Source organism: Chiloscyllium plagiosum, unplaced genomic scaffold (genome assembly GCF_037043375.1).
Source record: "Chiloscyllium plagiosum isolate Xiang-an unplaced genomic scaffold, Cpla_swu_hap1 HiC_scaffold_1, whole genome shotgun sequence".
NCBI classification, from domain to species: Eukaryota; Metazoa; Chordata; class Chondrichthyes; order Orectolobiformes; family Hemiscylliidae; genus Chiloscyllium; species Chiloscyllium plagiosum.
The window spans coordinates 113204094-113226672 of record NW_028270139.1 but is presented as its reverse complement, the minus strand read 5'-3'; the positions used below and the strand labels follow the sequence as shown (position 1 = coordinate 113226672).

The 22579-nt window shown below is 42.2% G+C and overlaps 1 long non-coding RNA gene across 1 annotated transcript in view; it reads left to right on the top strand.

The window, feature by feature from the left end:
* LOC148152193 (uncharacterized) overlaps positions 1-22579 on the top strand; it is a 39034-nt gene that overhangs the window by 5918 nt on the left and 10537 nt on the right. Inside the window, exon 2 of the long non-coding RNA XR_015757967.1 lies at positions 10678-10749. This is a non-coding gene — a long non-coding RNA (uncharacterized LOC148152193). The remainder of the gene's footprint in view (positions 1-10677; positions 10750-22579) is intronic.

The following is a 22579-nucleotide window of genomic DNA, read 5'->3' as shown; positions in this document are numbered from 1 at the left end:
AGATCTATGTGTTTGTTTATGGTGTTGTGGTTGGACATGCCAGAGAATTCCTGGAGGCCTGGCACTCCAACCACAACGCCATAAACAAACACATAGATCTAGATACCATCTAGCAATCCCTCAGAAAATGAACAGGAAATGACATCACCACAAACCACAGGAACCCCATCCAGGACAAACATATAAATAGAAAGAAGACAACAGCTTCGCTTCACTAGGAGGTCGCCACTGATGATGTTACCTAGCCAGGTAATGAAACGTCTGGATATCAAACCTACAGCCCAGCGAGCAAACCTACACTCTAAAGCCCCATAATTCAATAATGAAAGATTTAAATAGCCTACTGTTCTTTCTACGCTCCCCAGTTTGTACACCTTCAACCTTCAAAGTGTTTTCTCTCAGAGACTGGTTGTTAAGTATATTCAGGGCTGAGATAAGCTGATTTTTAATTGATAAGGGAATCAAAGGTTATGGGGATATGGCAGGAAGGTAGAGTTGAGGATTATCAGATCAGCCATGATCTCACTAAATGACAGAGTGGCCTGCCTCTGCATCTACATCTTATGATCGATATATGACAGCAACAAGAGAAGCCAGACTAGCCAGATCCAGAGGGAGAACATAAAGGGCCAGATTTAGTCACATCAACATGGCACCACAGACAGACCCTAAAGGCATGGGAGATCTGGCACAGCTGGATGAAGGTCAGCTGAATGATGGAAAGCTCGTGATTGTGAACAACATGGGCTTACATTCAGATCAAGTGCTGAAGCGGTTCTGAACCCCGAAAGCTCACATTCCTCAATGTCTGTATGGCAACAGGTTACATAACTAAAGGCAAGCCAGATGTTTGAGGGCTGTTTCTTTTTAAGAAAGCTCTGCAGTTTACATTTCCAGCATTTGAACCTCTGCTCAAGCTCAAAAAGACAAGCCAAAAATCCAGGAAGAAGATTCCTCCACCATCTCACAAAGTCTCTCATTGGCATCAACAGTTTCCCACTGAGGTTTGAGATCATACAAATGGACCAGCACACAAGAGCGAAGGTGGAGAAGATTGTAACTTTGGATGCTGTCTGACCTGTGCTTTTCCAGCAACACACTCTCAACTCTGATCTCCAGCATCTGCAGACCTCACTGTCTCCTAGTTGACTTCTCATCGTGTCCCTACCTCTGTCTTTCCCAGCAGGCCTGCCCCTTAGGAATCAGGTTGCCTGTTTGATGACTTCCCATTACTGAATTAATCACTTACAGTTTTAACATTCTGCTATAAGCGCCCCTCAGTGAAAATGTCTGAGTCACTTTATTGGGCTTCAGAAAATACAGCACAGAAAGTGAGTTGTGAATGTGTGGTGTTCAGTTTTAATGTGTATTCACTGATTATCAGTTCATTACAAACTCTTCATAAGAAGTGAGGCAAATTCAGTTCACAATCCAAACTGAACATAAAATCTTCATCTATTCGTAATAGACACCCATTCTTGTTGATTTTGAATTAACAGAAGTTTGTTTTGTTTACTGGGTGACAGGCCATCTTCCAGTTAAGAAAAATCTTTGATGTTTTCTTCCCATGGCTTGACTAAAGTTCCAGCTGAGCCATGTTGGAACATCTGTGGATCATAAAATTTGATTTAGGACTTAGCAAATTACAAAGGAAGCAAGACTTTTTGTTTCAGTTCATTTTATAATTCGGTTTTATAAAATATTCTTCCACAGCTTGTGATATTGCATTGAACAAATGGAAAACATATTAAGGGTAGTGTAAAACCATGTTTTCCAATCTAACTTTACAGCTTTTCATATAAAGTATGCAAAGTAAACTGCCGTAAATTTGAGTTTAATGCTTTTAAATAAAAGTAATGCTGGAATTATTGTAAAGCACAAAAACATAGCTTTTGAATAAAAAACTGTAATAAATGCAAAACAAATGCAACTTTAGCATATTTATGACTTTGCCTGCAGATCTGAAAACTGTAAACTTTTATGAATCAGGCAAAGACAGCACCTATAATAGTAGTCAAGCCTTTAAATGTCTTTGCTGCTTTGAACAGAATGCATTTTAAAGATGACTTTTAATGACTGATGTTGTTTGAATATGTTTATCTTTGGCAAAATAAAAGTCCTAGAAATTGCATCGGATCTGGGTTGAGGTCCAATTGTGATGCAGTCCGTGCTGCGCACAGCCAGCAGAGGGCAACAGCAAATTGGACTGTGGCCTCATGAGAAAATGTAAGGCCCCGAGGGGAGTTGACAGGGTAAAAGGATGTTTTCCCTTGTGGGAGAGACTAGAACGAGGGACCACAGACTAAAAGACAATGTCCTGGTAGTATTATCTCTCGACTGTTAATCCAGAGATCCAGGTAACGTTCTGGGAACTTGAGTTTGAATCCTGCCATGGCACATGGTGGAATTTGAATGCAATAAATATCTGGAATTAAGAGTCCAATGATGACCATGAAAACATTGGGAAGAACCCATCTGGTTCACTAATGTCCATTAGGGAAGGAAACAGCCATTCTTACCTGGTTGTGGCTCCAGACCCACAACAATGTTGACTCTTAACTGCCCCCTAGGTAATTAGGGATGAGCAATAAATGCTGACCCAGCCAGTGACGCCCTGATCCCGTGGATGAATTTCTTTTTAAAAAAAGGAGTCGCCCATTTAAGATGGAGAGGCAGAGAATTTTTTTCTCTTTGAAGTGAATCTTTGGAACATTATTTCCAGAGAGCTGTGGAGATAACTCTTGGATATTTTTCAGGCAGAGGTGAATAGATTCTTAACTAATAAAGTCAAAGGGTGTGAGGTGTACAGTTCAATTAGCCATGACCTTGTTATTGGAGGAGCAGGCTTGAACAGTAGAATGGCATACTCCTGCTCCTGATTAACGTATATTCATATGTTCAGTTGCATATAACCAGCCACAAGCACCTGCTCACAGCAGCAAGAAAATAAGCCAGCTCAGGAACAGGTAACTTGTCTTAGGTTTCTCAGTAACGAGGCAGCGGAAGTAGCTCTTGGTTGCGGCAGGTCCAGAGCCAAGGTCTCCTAGTTATTGGCAAGGTTTAGATTCCCTACAGTCTGGAAACAGGCCCTTCAGCCCAAAAAGTCCACACTGACCCCCCGAAGAGTAACCCACCCAGACCCATTCCCCTACCCTATATTTACCCCTGACTAATGCACCTAGCACTATGGGCAATTTAGCATGACCAATTCACCTGACATGCACATCTTTGGATTGTGGGAGGAAACCAGAGCACCCAGAGGAAACCCAGACAGATACGGGGAGAATGTGCAAATTCCACACAGATAGTTGCCCAAGGCTGCAATCGAACCTGGGACCCTGGTGCTGTGATGCATCAATGCTAACCACTGAGCCACCGTGCCACCCCGTGGTGGCAACAGTGGAGCTGAGGACCCCTGGTTATTGGTGAGGTGGTGACAGTGGAGCTGGGGGACTCCTGGTTATTGGTGAGATGGTGACAGTGGAGCTGGGGGACTCCTGGTTATTGGTGAGATGGTGACAGTGGAGCTGAGGGACTCCTGGTTATTGGTGAGGAGGTGACAGTGGAGCTGGGGGACTTCAGGTTATTGGTGAGGAGGTGACAGTGGAGCTGGGGACTCCTGGTTATTGGTGAGATGGTGACACTGGAGCTTGGGGACTCCTGGCTATTGATTAGATGGTGAAAGTGGAGCTGGGTTCTCCTGGTTATTGGTGAGATGGTGACAGTGGAGCTGGTGGTCTCCTGGTTATTGATGAGATGGTGACAGTGGAGCTGGTGGACCCCTGATTATTAGTGAGATTGTGACAGTGGATCTGGGGGACTCCTGGTTATTGGTGAGATGGTGACAGTGGAGCTGAGGACTCCTGGTTATTGGTGAGATGGTGACAGTGGAGCTGGTGGTCTCCTGGTTATTGATGAGATGGTGACAGTGGAGCTGGTGGACCCCTGATTAGTGAGATTGTGACAGTGGATCTGGGGAACTCCTGGTTATTGGTGAGATGGTGACAGTGGAGCTGGTGGACCCCTGATTATTAGTGAGATGGTGACAGTGGAGCTGGGGACACCTGGTTATTGGTGAGATGGTGACAGTGGAGCTGGTGGACCCCTGATTATTAGTGAGATTGTGACAGTGGATCTGGGGGACTCCTGGTTATTGGTGAGATGGTGATAGTGGAGCTGGGGACTCCTGGTTATTGGTGAGATGGTGACAGTGGAGCTGAGGACTCCTGATTATTGGTGAGATGGTGACAGTGGAGCTGGTGGTCTCCTGGTTATTGATGAGATGGTGACAGTGGAGCTGGTGGACCCCTGATTATCAGTGAGATTGTGACAATGGATCTGGGGGACTCCTGGTTATTGGTGAGATGGTGACAGTGGAGCTTGGGGACTCCTGGCTATTGATTAGATGGTGAAAGTGGAGCTGGGGACTCCTGGTTATTGGTGAAATAGTGACAGTGGAGCTGGTGGTCTCCTGGTTATTGATGAGATGGTGACAGTGGAGCTGGTGGTCTCCTGGTTATTGATGAGATGGTGACAGTGGAGCTGGTGGACCCCTGATTATTAGTGAGATTGTGACAGTGGATCTGGGGGACTCCTGGTTATTGGTGAGATGGTGACAGTGGAGCTGGGGGACTCCTGGTTATTGGTGAGATGACGACAGTGGAGCTGAGGACTCCTGGTTATTGGTGAGATGGTGACAGTGGAGCTGGGAGACTCCTGGTTATTGGTGAGATGGTGACAGTGGAGCTGGGGGACTCCTGGTTATTGGTGAGATGGTGACAGTGGAGCTGGGGGACTCCTGGTTATTGGTGAGATGACGACAGTGGAGCTGAGGACTCCTAGTTATTGGTGAGATGGTGACAGTGGAGCTGGGAGACTCCTGGTTATTGGTGAGATGGTGACAGTGGAGCTGGGGGACTCCTGGTTATTGGTGAGATGGTGACAGTGGAGCTGGGGGACTCCTGGTTATTGGTGAGATGGTGACAGTGGAGCTGGGGGACTCCTGGTTATTGGTGAGATGGTGACAGTGGAGCTGGGGACTCCTGGTTATCGGTGAGGAGGTGACAGTTGAGGACTCCCAGCGCAGTGTGCGTTTGAGTTCAAAATGCAATTCAACGAATGTTCACTGGTGATTGTACAATGTTTGCACCTCCTCACATAATGCCATTTGCCATTTCTAAATTTAGCAAAACGTGGACAACTTTCAGTCTTGAGCTGATGAGGCATTCGCATTAGACAAATGCCAGGCAAAGACTATCTCCAAGAGGAGAGGCCTAACCATCCTCTTGACAGACAATGGCCATAGCATATTTGAATCCCATACCATCGACACCCTTGGTGTCACTTTTGTTCAGAAACATAAATGGAAAAACAGGAAAAAAAAATGCTGTAGCTACAAGAGGTCTCATGGTTGAAAGTCTACAGCGTGTAGCTCACTTCCTGACTCCCCAAACCTGCTCTCAACATACTCGTTAGAAGTCTGATGGAATGTACTTCACTTATCCAAATGAGTGCAATTCCATCAATACTCAAGCTCAACACCATCCAGTACAATGGAGCCCTCACTCCCTCCACTGTTGGCACACAATAGTTGCACAGTTGTATCATCTGCAAATGCAGTGCTGCAAGTCACTAAAGCCCCTTTAATAGGACCATCCAAACTCACAACCTCTACTAATTAGAAGGACAAGAGCCACAAATCCATGGTGATACTATTTAAAAAAAATTAATCTATGACTCTATTTAAAAAAACATGGTAGGCGGGTTTTCCGAATAACAACGGAGAACAATAAATTATAAAAGTGATTGTGCCTTTTAAGCATTCCTGCTTAACAGAAAAAGTGCTATCCCTGCACATCACTGCAGGGCTGTGAATCAATGGAAATCTTAACTTCCTGTGCTGCATTTTACAAACAAACTTCACTGTTCAAATGCAACATGGAATTTTATGTTTATAACCTATATTTAAAAAATACTACCTGTGACATTGGTCAACATTCTCTTGTGCGGAGTGATTTATTTTGTTTGCCAGTCCTGAAAGATCTTCTGAGTGATCCATACCACAGTGAAATTAAAATGTAATCTTGTGGTTCAAAATGAGGTTTAGCAAAGGGTGAACCTTCAGCTGCTGCAGCTTTTAACAGTATCTAAGCTGTTCCTTTTCGCTTTGCACATGGACTTCAATTATTTCATTTATCATGTAACAAAATAGAGATCAGAAAATATCTCAGCCTGAAAATAATCTGAAATAAGAGAGCAGATTATTGCATCTCTTGGTCTCAGACCAGTGCCTGCACAATGTAGTGTTGCCTGGCAGAACTGATGTGGACTGTCAGTTCTCACATTGCTGTTCAGTGTGTGGTTAATGAACAATTGTAAACACACACACATGCTTGAACCCATACACTGAGTTGTCACCACTGAAACCTTTATTCAGTAATCTTCATTCCCTAGATATTGCATGTAAAAAGAGTGATAAGGTTAACTGCCTTTACTACTAATACGATATAAATCAGGCTATCAACATATGCTCAGCTAAATTCAGAGATCAGGAAATTGCTGTCCAAGTTGCCTTACTCCTCCAGAAGCTTTGTTTGGTGCCTCACTTAAGACCAGCCATTAGAACACATGATGTTTTGACTATTAGACACAGGTCAATCACCAAATATACCAGAAAGAATTAGAGTTTGTCCATGGAAGAGAAAGCTTGAATTTACTTTTCAACAATTAGTTTGTAGTTTGGTTATATGTGATGATCAGGTAATCAAATTGTGTTAATCAATTAATCCAATATTAAATTCAGTTTAGCTGTAAACACTAATACACAACATGACTAACTCTTCAGCTGACAAGTATCATACACCACATAGGAACAGGGCAATTGCTGCAGAGCCCAGTGAGGTAAACCTGGGGGCCTAACAGTCCCCAGCAAAGTAACATTTATTAATTTATATTCAAAGATTCACAGGATGTATGCGGCACTGGCTGGGCCAGCATTTATTGCCCATTCAGAATTGCCTTTGTGAAGGTGGTGATGAGCTGCCTGCGTGAAACCTCTGCAATCCATATGCTGTAGGTGGACCCACAATGCCTATGGAGAAGGAATTCTCAGATTTTAGCCTAGTGACAGTGAAGGAATAGTAACAAATTTCCAAGCCAGGCCGATGAATGACTTGGAGGGAACTTGTAGGTGGTGGTGTTAATGTACAAAAGTTTTACGAGGTTTAAAAAAAAAGCCGTGAGGTTTCAAACATTTTACCTCCACATCCTAAATTATTTTAATTCAGCGTTAGCATTTTAAAGAGAAGCAATATTTTCAAATACATGGTAATCATATGTATCCTTGCTTACACTTAACTGCTGTGATGATTCTGCAGTCACTTGTCCTAACTATGTAGCTGTATTTTATAAATATATTTCACTACCTCAGCTTTAACGAATTGATTAATTAGACACTGATTTATATGCATGTTGTAGCCTTCTCCATCGAATTAACTGTGTAATATTGTTATAAGTTTAAAATTGCGTATAATTTTGGAATTCCTTTGCTATTTTTAATTAACTCCTTTCCAACATTAACAGCCACTATTAATAACACTGATAAGTGCCTGATTTAATGAGAATTGTATAGGACATTCAACATTGATACCAATACATTAATTAAAGTATATGGGACGATGAACCCAAAAGTTAATCATAAATACTTGGTATCACACACTGTCTTATTTCAAACAAGCAGATACAGAAACCAACTCACGATGTCATTTTAATGGTTAAAAAACAGGACAGACCGTAATGGGAAGAAAGTGAGGACTGCAGATGCTGGAGATCACAGTCAAGATTAGAGTGGTGCTGGAAAAGCACAGCAGGTCAGGCAGCATCTGAGGAGCTGGAAAATCAACGTTACGGGCAAAAGCCCTTCATCAGGAATCATAATGAGGAGAACAGACCAACAGGTCACCCTAGAAAGTAACATGAAAAGAACAGGAAGTGTCATCAATAAGATAACCCTTAAGAAATTAGTCAGACCCTGATGACGCACCACTAACCAATCAGAGATCAATCATGTACTGGCTAAACCAGAGATTAGTAATCATACTTAGAGGCAGTGACAAGTAAGGGTGAATAATAAGCAACTTCTAGCAGTCAGACATAACAAGAAGATAGTCTTCAGTCAATAGAACATGCAGTAAAGTTACAACAAGTCAAATGGCAGTGGGTCTATCAAGATATTGGTGTTTGTCAGAGTCACAAGGTAGCTGAGGTCTATATGCAACATTTTCAGCTGTAAATATGCTATATGTCAAAAAGTTAAAACAGCGAATATGTGAAAGATATTATGTTTTTGTACAATTTGTTCACATCTTATAACGCCTGACCTTGTAATGTAATTAGCATTGAAAAATGTTGGGAGTTACTCTGAAAAGCGAAGCAATCATTTTAAGCTTTTCTACTCTGTTCTCTGATTAATGAAATACAGTTCACAATATTGGTGTGGCAACGCAAAAACCCAGAGCATCTCCACTGCTTCTATAGCTTCAGCTACGAAATAGTGAGGTGTTGAACCTGGAGAGGTTGATGAACATTCACCCACCAACCTAAGGTCATCGATCTCTCCAGGGTCATTGATCTCTCCAGGGTCATCAATCTCTCCAGGGTCATCAATCTCTCCAGGGTCATCAATCTCTCCAGGGTCATCAATCTCTCCAGGGTCATCAATCTCTCCAGGTTCAACAGCCTCACCAAGGTCATCGATCTCTCCAGGTCATCAATCGCACCAGGATAATCGATTTCTCCAGGGTCATCAATCTCTCCAGGTTCATCACCCTGTCTAGGGTCATCGATCTCTCCAGGGTCATCGATCTCTCCAGGGTCATCGATCTCTCCAGGGTCATCAATCTCTCCAGGGTCATCAATCTCTCCAGGGTCATCAATCTCTCCAGGGTCATCAATCTCTCCAGGGTCATCAATCTCTCCAGGGTTATCAATCTCACCAGGGTCATCAATCTCACCAGGATTACCGATCACTCCAGGGTCATCAATCTCTCCAGGTTCATCTGCCTCGCCAAGGTCATCGATCTCTCCAGGTCATCAATTGCTCCAAGGTCACTGATCTGTCCAGGGTCATCAATCTCTCCAGGGTCATTAATCTCTCCAGGGTCATTAATCTCTCCAGGGTCATCAATCTCACCAGAGTCATCGATCACTCCAGGGTTACCAATCACTTCAGGGTCATCAATTGCTCCAGGTTCATCAGCCTCACTAGGGTCACCGGTCTCACCCAGGATCATTGGTTAGACAATGCATCCACAGTTGCCTCATCTAGGGCAGCATGGTGGCTCAGTGGTTAGTACTGCTGCCTCATAGCACCAGGAACCCAGGTTCGATTCCAGCCTTGGATAACTGTCTGTGTGGTGTTTGCACATTCTCCCTGTGTCTGCGTGGGTTTTCTCTGGGTGCTCCAGTTTTCTCCCACAATCCAAAGATGTGCAGGTTAGGTGAATTGGCCATGCTAAATTGCCATAGTGTTAGATACATTAGTCAGGGTGAAATGAGTCTAGGTGGTTTAATCTTCGAAGGGTCAATGTGGACTTGTTGGGCTGAAGGACCTTTTTCCACTCTGTATTGAATTTAATCTAACCTACCAGTTCCTCGGTGTAAGTTTCCAGGTTGTCGCTGCTGGGATTTCTATACCAGCGAGCCTGGTAAAGATAAAGAAGAGTGAACAAAAGAAAGAAGCACTTGAGCCTCAGACTCAGGAGCCCAAATGCTACCTACCTCTCTGCCACCATCTTGGTAACATTTTCTAAATTCCAGAAAGTATTGGCTTAAGTTGATCATTCTTTCTTCATAAGACAAATCCCTCATCTCTGGAATGAATCTAGTGAATTCCCTCTGAATTGCCTCCAATGCAACCTCATCCAAATACTCCAGATGTGCTCACTAAAGTCCTTCCTACTTTATACTCTATGCCTTCAAAAATAAATGCCAAAATTCTATTTGTCTTCCTAATTACCCACTGCACTTGTATACTAGATTTCTGCAATTTATGTACAATGACACCCAGGTCCCTCTGAACCAAAGGACTTGAATTTCGCTCCATTTAGATAATAAATTGCCTTTCTATTCTTCCAACCAATTGATAACCTCAAACTGCCATTAAACTCAACCTGCCAAACTTTGATCCATTTCCTAACCTATCATACCCATTCAAAACTCCTTATATCTTCGTTGCAACTTACTTTCCCAACTATTTAGTGTCACCTGCAAGTTTGGCCATTGTACTTTCTACCCCACATGCAAGTCATTAACATGGATTATAAATAATAGGGGCCTGAGAACTGAACCCTGTTACACCCCACTAGTTACATTCCTGAAGAAGGGCTTATGCCCGAAACGTCGATTCTCCTGTTCCCTAAATGCTGCCTGACCTGCTGCGCTTTTCCAGCAACACATTTTCAGCTAGTTACATCTTGCCAACAAGAAAAAGACAAATATATCCCAACTGTCCGCTTTGTGTTAGCCGTTTCTCTATGCAAGCTAATAAATTAGGTCTAACCCCATGTGATCTTCATTCAACTCTAGCAAGTTAGTCAAATTCAATTCACCCCTCATTAAACCATGCTGACTCTAATGGATTATGTTTTGACTTTCCAAATGTCCTGTTATTACTTCCAGCAACACACACTCAACCCAAGCTCAGAAGGCCAACTCCACTGCCATCATACCGGAAGGCAAGGCAGAGATTCTGTGAGTATCCCAATAAAAGCAAAGTCAGTGAGTACTAAGAAAGAAAGATAAGAGCCCCATGATGCAATATATTCCAATGCATGAGCTAGATGCCTGTCCCTGTGTGGAAAATGGCCTGGTAGCAGAATTTCAATGTAAAGTGTCAGTGAGCTTCAAAGTGCAACATTGAAATGCTGACCTGTACTGCGAGATAATCCAAAATACGTCATGAGGATGTAGTGATGCTGATGCTTTGTTAATGCCAACTTTTGGAGAGTGCAGTCAGTCAGTGCCCATGTAACATGCCATGGAATATTGGAGGATGCTGGCAAGCTGTAGTCTCCAGGTAACCACACATGGCTTTCAAGTTGGGAATTGACATAGTCTCGTTTTACATCAGCACCTGGAAGAACGCAACCAGCAGACAATGAAAGTGATATCAGCTAGTCATGCCATGTTAAAGTATATAAATATGCTCCTTGCTGCTTACTAAAGAGGTTCTCTGTTTACATTGAAATCATAAGGGAAATATTGGACTTATTTTTCTCGAGGTGAATATTACACTTTTTCATTCCCACCATATTTTGCTAATCTCTCACTACTGCCCACATTGTTCAGAGATCTGGCAAAATGGTATGTTTTTTGGCTTTATCATTCATCTCAGAAGTAAGATACATACAAAATTAGGATTAGATGAGAGAATGCTCAAATGGACACTTTTTAAAAAACCTTGTATTATTAATTAAAGTGCTTAATCATTCAAATAAATGCAACCCAGAAGATTTGCATAAGTCTGCTATGCAAGTTCATCTGAATCAAACCATGAGGTGACTGAAAGCAATGATAATGGCAAAAACAATAAAACTAATGAAAAACTTTGATTAAATTAAGTGAATGCTCCAAAGTTTAACATAGCATCAGATAAGTTTGAAGAATCACAAGTAGTTTATCTAAATAATAATGTGATAGCACACATCCTTACCTTGATTAATCATGTCTAATATTTCTCAGCGAAGTAAAGTCACTTGGGAATTTTACAGATTAAATCTAAAACATCAATAAAAATCTAAATTATTAAACCATCGCTGTCTATTTCTAGATGGAAAAGGAAATTTGTGCTCTGATATTCAAGTAATGTCTCTCTTCAGAATTGAAGCCTTTCTTGAGAACATTTCATCTGAAGTGATGGTCCGTGATAATACAACAAAATATTCTGAATATATCCACCTTCAACAATGATAAAGCAGCATTAATTCCAAAATTCAATTGCAGTTGAGCCTGCTGCATTTAGAACAGTATTAAAGCTACTCCTTGAGGTGACATTACTTCAAAAGCTGTTGTCATTTTAACAAAAAGGAGAATTTTTAAAATATGGTTTACTGATTTTATTTATTAATGTATTTATTGTCACAAAATACAGTGAGAAGTGTTGTATAGTGTCGCCACTCTCTAGAGCCATCTTAACCCCACAGAAAAGAAAAACAAAATATAGAATATAAAGACAGAAAAATACAGTCTTTCTTGCTGAGTGCTCTGTCATGGGCCATGAGTTTGGTGGTCAGGCATGAGTCCCCTTTGCTGCACTGCCACCGCTGGAACAAATGTTGTCAATCTAAAGTGCCAATTCTTCCACCGATGCCCTTGCCATTGAGTCTTTGCTGGACCTCGCCAAAGCAGACGCTGTTGACACCACCGGGTACCACACCAGCCCAAACCCAACTCCATTGCTGCCATGAGTCCGTTCCGGGCCCACCTCGCCGATGCAGCTGCTGCTAATGCCACCATGTCTCATACTGGGTCCGAACATTTCTCCACTGCTGCCTCCATGAATCTGCACTGCATGCAGAAGCTGCCAGGAACTCAAACGTGCTTCTGATACCATCGTCGCAGGTCCATGATGCTGGGCCCACTCGCCACCGCAGATGCTGTCACCACTTCTGAGGTCTTCACCAAGAGTGTCTAAAACAATAATAGAGTTAATAGTTTGGGTGTCACCATTCATCCAAACAGCATAAATATGTCAAGAGCATTTTTTAGATATTTATTGGTGGGATATGGGCATTATTGGTTGGGCCAGCATTTATTGCCCATCCCTAATTGCCCAGAGGCCAGTTAAGAGTCAGCTGCGTTGCTGGGGTTGGGAGTCACAAGTAGGCAAGACCAGACAAGGAAGACAGGTTTCTTTCCCTACAGGACAGTAATGAACCGCCTGGGTATTTAATGTAAAGTGTCACTGACACTTTACATTAAATACCCTTGCAAGCTCCCTACAGCAGGTCTAATTCTAACATTTCTTATAACCATTCCACACTTTTAAACCTAAATTCTAAGTCTGTAAAAATTGCTCATTCTGTCCAAGTTATTTTTCACCCCATGATCTAAATATCCTCCTTTACTATGATCTGCCTGTACCACTCACAAATAAAGCTTTTCACTGTACTTAGGTACAGGTAGTTCTCCAATAACACCATAGTTACGTTCCAGTGAAACCTTGCTTAATAGAAATAATGGGGCCAATGGGTAAAGTGGGGTTAGGGGCAGACCAGAAAAGAAATCACTCACAATCACTCAAAAATCACCCAAAAGCCTAACACAAAGTATAGCACAGCTTGAATGAAGGTTGAAATCACATTTATTAATGAAACAAAAGTAAATTTAACATAGTCCATTTAAAAACCTATAAGAAAGCTGCTCTCTGTACAGTACTTCTCACAGAAAGCTGCTCTGTTGGCAGCTGACATCGGTGTATGCGTAGAATGGCATGGAGACCATGCGTGGAACAGCAAGAACATCGGTGCATGCATAGAACAAAGTGCACGAGCCAATCCCTGTTAAAGTTGCTCTATTGCCAAAATACTGCTCCCTAATTCTTCAGCGACATTATTGCCAAATCATGCTGCCAAAACACGAGTTATCCCAGAGCTAGACAATGACAATAAATCAAATGAATCAATCCAGGTTAAATGGTTGGGTGAGGAAGTGGCAATTGGAATACCAGGTGGGAAAGTGTAAAATTTGCTACATTAGCAGAATGGAATTGCAGATTTTTAAAAAATGAAGTTAATACTGATATTCAAAAGGATTGTGTCCGCTTGCACAAACATTACAGCAAGTTACTGTGTAGGTACAGTGAACCAATAGGAAGGAAATGTCATGTTAGCCTTTATTGTAAATGTGTTGCAATATAGGAATCAAGAAGTCTTGTTACAATTACATAAGGCATTGGTGCAAACACAGCTGGAATACTGTACAATTTGTGCCTCTCCACCCAATGAACAATCAACTTGCCTGAGGAGGGGATGTGAAGAAAAGTCAATAGATTGACTGTGGGGATGAAAGGGTTGTGTTCTGAGACTATATGGAGTAGAATGCATTCAATTCCCTACTATGTAAAAGAATGAAGGGATCATTTAAAATTCTTAGAGAATTTGACAGGTTAGAGACTGAGACACAGTTTCCCTTGGGTCCCGAATTGAGCATAAGGTATCATCGTATCAGGCAATGTATCCTTGTTTTTTGCCATGAGCAAGAATTTTATTTTTTTTTTGCAGGGTGCCAGATATTTATGACAACTTGAAGGAGCTTCAATTTGTGTTCCCGGTGCTGAAACCTTCAGGGTTTAACCAGATAGCTTAAAGAGAGCATTGATCGTGAGATAAGGTGAGAAGTAGTTTCTTTAGGGGTGTAAGTCAGAGATATTTTGTCATTGAATATGTTTAAAAGTGAAACTGATTGACTTTTTGGACACTAAGAGATGAAGGGATAGAGTAGGAAATTGGAGTGGGTATAGACATTCAGTTTACGAGGCTCTCAGTGGATACTGCCACTGGGCCAGAGGTCCAGATTCAAGTTCCGCCTGCCTCAGACATGTCTCATAAAGTGTCTGAACAACTTGATTAAAAATATCTAAAAGCTCAGCCATGAGCTTATTGAATGGTAATAGCCCACTCGGATATATGACTAACGCCTGCTCAGAGATCTTTTATTTTCGAATGATTCAGAGTGTTCCTTAACATTTATTTTTGAAAGCAAATTTGTTTTAACAGTCTGAAGCATTTCATGCCATCCATATCCTCTGAAAAATCCTCATCACCGAGCTCCTTGTTGTATGCTGTCTTACTATTGGTCGCCATGGAGTAGGCTTGCTGCCATCATCCACATTTAGAGAAGGGCTTATTTCCCAGCATTTATTGCCCATTCCTAATTGCCCAGAGGTTGGTCAAGAGTTAACCACACTGCTGTGGGTTTGGGGTTATACATAGGCTAGACCAGGTAAGGATGGCATTTTTCTTCCCTAAAGTATGGAAACAGGCCCTTTGGCCCAACAAGTCCACAGCGACTCTCTGAAGAGTAACCTACCCAGACCTATTCTTCTATTCTATATATTTGCCTCTGACTAATGCACCTAACCTACACATCCCTATGGGCAATTTAGCGTAGCCAATTGACCTAACCTGCACATCTTTGGACTATGGGAGGAAACTGGAGCACCCGGAAGAAACCCACGCAGACACAGGGGGAATGTGCAGACTCCACACAGTGGCCCGAGGCTGGAATCGAACCTGGGTCCCTGGCACTATCTGGTACCAGTGCTAACCACTGAGCCACCGTGCTGCCCACAAATTCCAGGTTATTGAATTCAAATTCCACCATCTGCCAGAACTTTAGCTGGGTGTCTGGATTAAGAGTCCAGCGATAATATCACTAGGCTATCGCCTCCAGTTGTGCTCTCAACACCCCTCAGTATTAACCTTTTCAGGCTTTAAAGTACAGTTGAATGGAGTGCTAATTGGAACACCAAAGTCAGGGTTTACCAAACTGTGAGATGGCAAACTGAAATCTTGAGCTCCAATCAAGGGCTAAAAGCCAATGGCCCCTTTAAATCATAGAGACTTTTAAAATGGGCACAGTCTAATTGGCTGAACCTTGACATCTAAATGCTATGTCAAAAATCCCTGTAGAGAAATATGTACTCTTTTAACTTAGAACATCATGAATGAAATACTCCCCTAATTTCCTCATCCCAATTCCCACAGGTCTGGGGCAACAAAATAGATGGTGTAGTGGACAGTGAAGAAGATTATCTCAGAGTACAATGGAATCTTGTTCAGATTGGGCCAAAGAGCTGAGGAGTGGCAGATGGAGTTTAATTTAGATAAATGTGAGGTATTGCATTCTGCCAAAGCAAACCAGGACAGGATTTATACAGTTAATGGTAGAGTCCAGGGGAGTGTTACCAAAAAAGGGACCTCGGGGTGCAGGTGCATGGGTCCTTGAACATGAAGTTGCAGGTATACAGTGTGGTGAAGAAGCCATTTAGCATGCTTACCTTCATTGATCAGAACATTGAGTGAGTGTTGAGATGTCACATTGAGGCTATACAGGACATGGGTGTGGCCAGTTTTAGAATACTGCATACAATTCTGGTTATCCTTCTATAGGAAAGATGTTGTTAAACTTGAGAGAGTGCAGACAATATTTACAAGGATGTTGCCAGAATTGGAGGATTTGAGTTAGAGGGAGAGGCTGAACAGGCTGGGGCTATCTTCCCTGGAGCAGATGCTGAGGGGTGAACTTATAGAGGATTACAAAATCATGACAGGCATGGATAGGGTGAATAGCCAAAGTGTTTTTCCGAGGGTTGGGGAGTCCAAAACTAGAGGCATAGGATTCAGATGAGAGGGGAAAGATTTTTAAAAAATCTGTGGGATAACTTTTTCACACAGAGGGTGGTGTGTGTAATTGAATCAGATGCCAGAGGAAGTGATGGAGACAGGTATAGTTACAACATTTAAAAGGCATCTGGATGGGTACATGAATAGAAAGGATTTAGAAGGATATGGGCCAAGTGCTGGCCAATGTGATTAGGTCAGATTGGGGTGTCGAACAAGTTGGACCAAAGGATCTGTTTCTGTTCTGTACATCTCTAACAGCTATTGTTAAGCACCACAACGTGTCAAATGGCAAAAGATTTTGGTTACACTAACTTCAGGGTCAGGCATCACTCCATTCTGCTGTATTTCATCCACAAAATCTTTGCAAAAATAGAAAGCTGTGCCAGCAGCATAGCTTCCAGGCAATAGTACAGACGCCCTTCCAGCCTGCAGTGGGACGACCTACAAGGAAATCACCAGCCTCCAAGTGGAAAAAAAACTGAAAATATAAAACACAAGTTAGACAAACCTGATCCAGAACTTGGCATACAAGACACAATTTCAAAACTTGCAGATGACACGACACTTGGAAACATAGCAAACTGTGAAGAGGATAGTGTAGAAATTCAATAGGACCTAGACAAGTTGGTTGATTGTGTAGACCAATGATAAATGAAATTCACTGGAGAGAAGTGTGGGTGATACATCTTAAAAAAAAAAACATAGAAAGTCAATATAAAACAAATGAGGTATTACTTGAAAGTGAGAGCAGAATCAAAAGGACCTAAACATGTATGTGCATAAGTAAAGGTGGCAGGACTAATGCAAAGAAAATTATTATTTTTTATTCATCTTGTGGGATATGGGTGTTGCTGGCTGGGCCAGCATTAATTGCCCATCCCTAGTTGCCCTTGAGAAGGTGGTGGTGAGCTGCCTTCTTGAACAGGGGCAGTCCACCTGCTGTGGGTTGACCTACAATGCCATTAGGGAGGGAATTCCAAGATTTTGACCCAGTGACAGTGAAGGAATGTCAATGTATTTCCAAGTCAGGATGGTGAATGGCTTGGAGGGGAACTTGAAGGTGGTAATGTTCCCACATATCTGCTGCTCTTGTCCTTCTAGATGGAAGTGGTCGAGCATTTGGAAGGATCTTTGGTGAATTTCTGCAGTGCACCTTGTAGATAGTAGCAGCAGTGTGTACTAAGTGTCAGTGGTACAGGGAGTGGGTGCTTGTGGATGTAGTGCCAATCAAATGGGCTGTTTTGTCCTGGGTGGTATTAAGCTTCCTGAGTGTTGTTGGAGCTGCACCCATCCAGGCAGTGGGGAGTATTCCATTAGACTTCTGACTTGTGCTTTGAAAATGGTGGACAGGCTTATGGGAGTTAGGGGTAAGTTACTCACTGCAGTATTCCAAGCCTCTGACCTGCTCTTGAAACTAGTTGAGTTTCTGTTCAACAGTAATGCCAGGGATGTTGATAGTGAGAGATTCGGTGATGGTAACAGCATTGAATATCAAGAAGCGATGATTAGCCTGCTTCATATTGGAGATAGTCATTGCCTGGCATTTGTGTAATGTGAATATTACCTGCCGCTTCTCAGCCCAAGCCTGGAATATTGTCCAGATCTTGTTGCATTTGAACATGGATTGTTCCAGAATCTGAGGAGTCATGAATGGTGAACATTGTTCGCTGATGATTGCATATCACACTTCTAATCTTATGGAAGAGGGAAGGTCATCAATGAAACAGCTGAAGATGGTTAGGCTGAGGACACTACCTTGAGGAACTCTTGTAGAGATATCATGAGATGACTAACCTTCAACAACCAGGACCATCTTCCTATGTGTAAAGTATGACTCCAATCACTGGAGAGTTTGCCCTCTCACACCCATTGATTCCAATTTTGCTAGGGCACCTTGATACCACAATCAGTTGAGTGTGATCTTGATGTCAAGGGCTGTCATTCTCACCTCACCTCTGCAAGTCAGCACTTTTGTCCATGTTTGGACCAAGGCTGTAATGAGGTCAGGCACTGAATGGCTCTGGTGGAACTCACGCATCACTGAGCAGGTTATTGCTGAGCAGGTGCTGCTTGATAGCACTGTTGATGATACCTTCCATCACCTTACTGATGATCGAAAGTAGACTGGTGGGGAGTTATTGGCTGGGTTAGTTTTGTCCTGCTGTTTATGCACAGGACATACTTGAGCAATTTTCCACATTGTTGGGTAGATGCCAGCGTTGTAACTACACTGGAATGGTGAGATTCAAACCTGGGCCCCCAGAACATTAGCTGGGTCTCTGAATTAATAGTCAAACTACAATACTACTGGGTCATCGTCTTCCCAAAATAACAATAAGCAATACAGTATTCTAGACTTTATTAATATATCAATATTAAGTACAAGAGCAGTGAGATTATGTTAAGTTTATATAAGACAATAACTCAGCCTCCACTGGAGTATTAAGTCTAGTTTTGGGTGTCGCACTCTAAGGTGAATGTGAAGGGATTGGACAGAGCTCAGGAAAGGTTTACAAGAATGAGTCCAGGGGTAAGGAACAAAGTCAAAAGAACAGTAGAACCCAGCAACAGGCCCTTCAGTGCACCAAGACATGACGCCTTTCTTAACTAAAAATCTTCCGCATCTATGCACTGTATATCCCTCTATTCCCTGCCTATCATGCATCTGTCAAGATGGCTCTTAAAGATTGCAAGTGGTGTCTGCCTCCACCACTTCCTCTGGCAGCACATTCCAGGCTCATACCATCTTCTGTGTAAAATAACTTGCCTTTCCAACTCCTTTGAATGTTCTGCCTTTTACCTTAAACCTATGGCTCCCCCCTGGGAAAATAAGTCTCCAACTATCTAAACTATCCATGCCTCATACTTTTGTGAAGTTCTCTCAGGTCAGCTCTAATCCTTCAATGTTCAAGTGAAAATCAAGTTTGTCCAATCTCTGCTCTTGGAGATTGGTTAATATCCTCCAATCCAGGTGTTATCCTGGTAAAAACCTTTTCAGTAGCCACTCCAAAGCCTCTACATCCTTCTGCTAGTGTGGGAACCAGAACGGTATGCAATATTCCAAATGTGGCCTAACTAAAGTTCTATAAAGCTGCAACATGACTTGCCAATTTTTACTATGATGAAATAAGGACTGCAGATGCTGGGGATCAGAGTCAAGAGCGTAGTGCTAGAAAAGCACAACAGGTCAGGCAGCATCCGAGGAGCAGGAGAATCGATGTTTCGCGCATAGCTTTCTTTCAGGAATGAGACTCTGGCTTATGCCCGAAACTTTGATGGATACACAGTTGCCATTAGATGAGACTTTATTCCAGATTTCATTGATATCAAATTTCACCATCTGCTTGGCGGGATTTCAACACAAGCTCCCAAAACATTAGCCTGGGGCTCTGTGACATTACCACTACAGCACTGATGGGCAGAAACTGTTCCCATTCATGATGAAAGGGAGCAGATTTAAACTCATTGGGAAAAGAGGTCAAAATTATAGGAGGATAAACATTTTCATACAACGGTTGGTTAGGGTCGGGAATGTGCTGCCTAAGAGTATGGTGAGGCAGGTTAAAATGAGGCATTCAAAGGGAATGATAAACTTTTATTTGAAGAAGAATAATATACAAAGTTACGGGGAGAAATTAAGAGAATAGCACTAATTGGAAGGCGAGCTAGCAGGTCAGTGCAGACAGAATGGACAGGATGATTTTGTGTAACGTAACAATTCTTTGATTCTGTGAAACATCTATTTTTAAAAAGTCACCAATTTACAAATCCTAGATAAGGATAAATTATTCAGTAATAATTGAATAGACTTGCAGGGGTTTGATAGTTGCCATTATTGACTTCAAGAAGCTCAAGTACCCGTAATTGCAGCCAGTAAATATTTCATAGACTTTGATAGAGAGTTTTTGCTACATTAGTACATACTGCTGTTTGGCTATGCAGCGTTTTGGAAAGGCTGGTGCATTTGAACTTCTGAAAACTCGATACTCTCAAATGTAAGGAACATAAGGAATGGAAGCAGGAGTAGACTATTTGGTATTTGAGTCTGTTTTGTAATTCAGTAAACTGCTGGCTGAATATCTACATCAGATCCAACTATTCTCACTTTACCCCTTATCTATTAATCTTCATAGTATTCAAAAATGTATTGATTTGTCTTCAGCTATACTAAGGATTAAAATAGCTTTATGTAGCAATTTGAAATAAGCAATTTGAAACAAATTAACCTGTCTGATAATCAGACATTCAGTACTATATTTTTAGGATAATTTTCCAATTGCTGGCAATTTAGCAGAAAGTGGAATTATTTCCCACTTAACTGTAATTCTTCTGACAACTTGTGGACCTGCTGCTTTATCAGTTATTAGGAGCCTAACTTTCCCCAAGGAACCAGGTACTAAAACTTTTCAAGAGTTGACAGATTTAGACATGGAATATTGAGACACCAAACCTCCTCTAATTCTGAGATGCTATTGGTTTTACTCGGCAATTCAAGATCAAGGGGAAATCCGCATTGGGATTTTTGAAGGGATAAGATGACTGGCATAGGCATATGACTTTGGTTTAACACTTAATGAGATGCTGAGAGACCATCAATAATGTGGGATTAATTATGTAACTATACAATAGCAACCATGAGCTGAATCCCAACTGGACTTCAAACAGGGACTATTTCTAGCTTTATCTTTGGAAAATGCGGCAAGTGGAGCAAACGAGTTGCAGGCTATTCCGACGGAAGTGGACACCTTCATCAGTCTGACCGAGCTTGGAGAACACCATTGAGTGAAGGCAATTGCATAGCATCACTCCGGACACATCCTGGAACAGAGGGATTCCAGGTCAACCCATAGCAAAACTTCAAAACAAAGTCAAACCTTGGCCACACAGTTAAAATTGACTTCAGTATTTGGGCTGGCAAGACACTGCCGTTGCTGCTGGTATGTGGACTCAAGACAGAAAAAGTCTCACTAGACCTAAATTGAGTAAGAAAACGTATAGGCCGGTATGCATGAGTGCGCACATCCTGAAAGTCCACTACATCAGATTAGCAACAGTTAAATTGCTTAGCAACGTCCAACTCAGAACCAATCAAAATAAACTTCTGGTTAAATAGTCACCCAGAGATAGATACCAGTGCAGCCATTTCAGTGATCGCAGGATTCATCTTTAACAAAATTCGCTTTGGACTCCAACACTTAAGTTCGCACAAGACTGACAACCTATACCAGGCAACCTTTACAAATCAATGATACAACTTTGATAGATAGCGTTGCTACACTGGTACATACTGTTTGGCAGTGCAGCTTTTTGGAAAGGCTGGTCCTTTGGAAAACTCGATATTCTCAAACCTAAGGTCCAAAAAAAATGGACGCAAAAGTAGACCATTCAGGCACATTATAGAAGCAACTGGTTCAGTTCTCACTGATTGTAGTAAAAGGGTCAGGGCCAAGCTTAATGGGGCAGAATTGGTTCATCTAGATTGGCTCAACATTTTCCGATTTGAAAACAGCTGCCTGAGTGAAGTCCTCACAAAATTCCCAGATGCTTTTTTAGGAAGGTCTCGGGTCTATCGTAGGAGCCAAGACCACCTTGCATATTGACCAGCAATTACATGATTCTGTAAGGCCCACCCAGTACCATTTGAATGAATGAATGATTTATTGTCACATCTATCAAGGGCGATACAGTGAAAAGTATTCTGTTGCCACAATCCTCCACCATTTTGAGGTATAAAAGAATGAAAAGCAAATGGAGTTCATCTTCATTGTTCAGAGTCCCAAACATGGCTCTAGGACTTTTGCAAAGTCCCTGCACTGGGCACTGACACTACCCCAGTTAACCACCCGCTGCTGCAAATGTCAATACTCCAGGCTGACTACAGCCAGAGATCCCCACTCTGTCATCACTGTACCTGACACCTTGCCACCTAATGGGCAAAAGTAGAGGCAGCAATCAGAAGGTGAGAAAGCGAAGGAATCAAAACCAGTCCAGTTTGCAGAACTGGCTGAAAGGTATAGCATGTCTGATTGCTTGCCTGTATGTGGATGTTTCCCTACTAGACACGAAGATTGGTGGAGTTGTGGATAGCGCGGAGTGCTGTTGTAGGATGCAATGGGACATTGACAGGATGCAGAACTGGGCTGATAAGGGGCAGATGGAATTCAACCTGGAAAAGT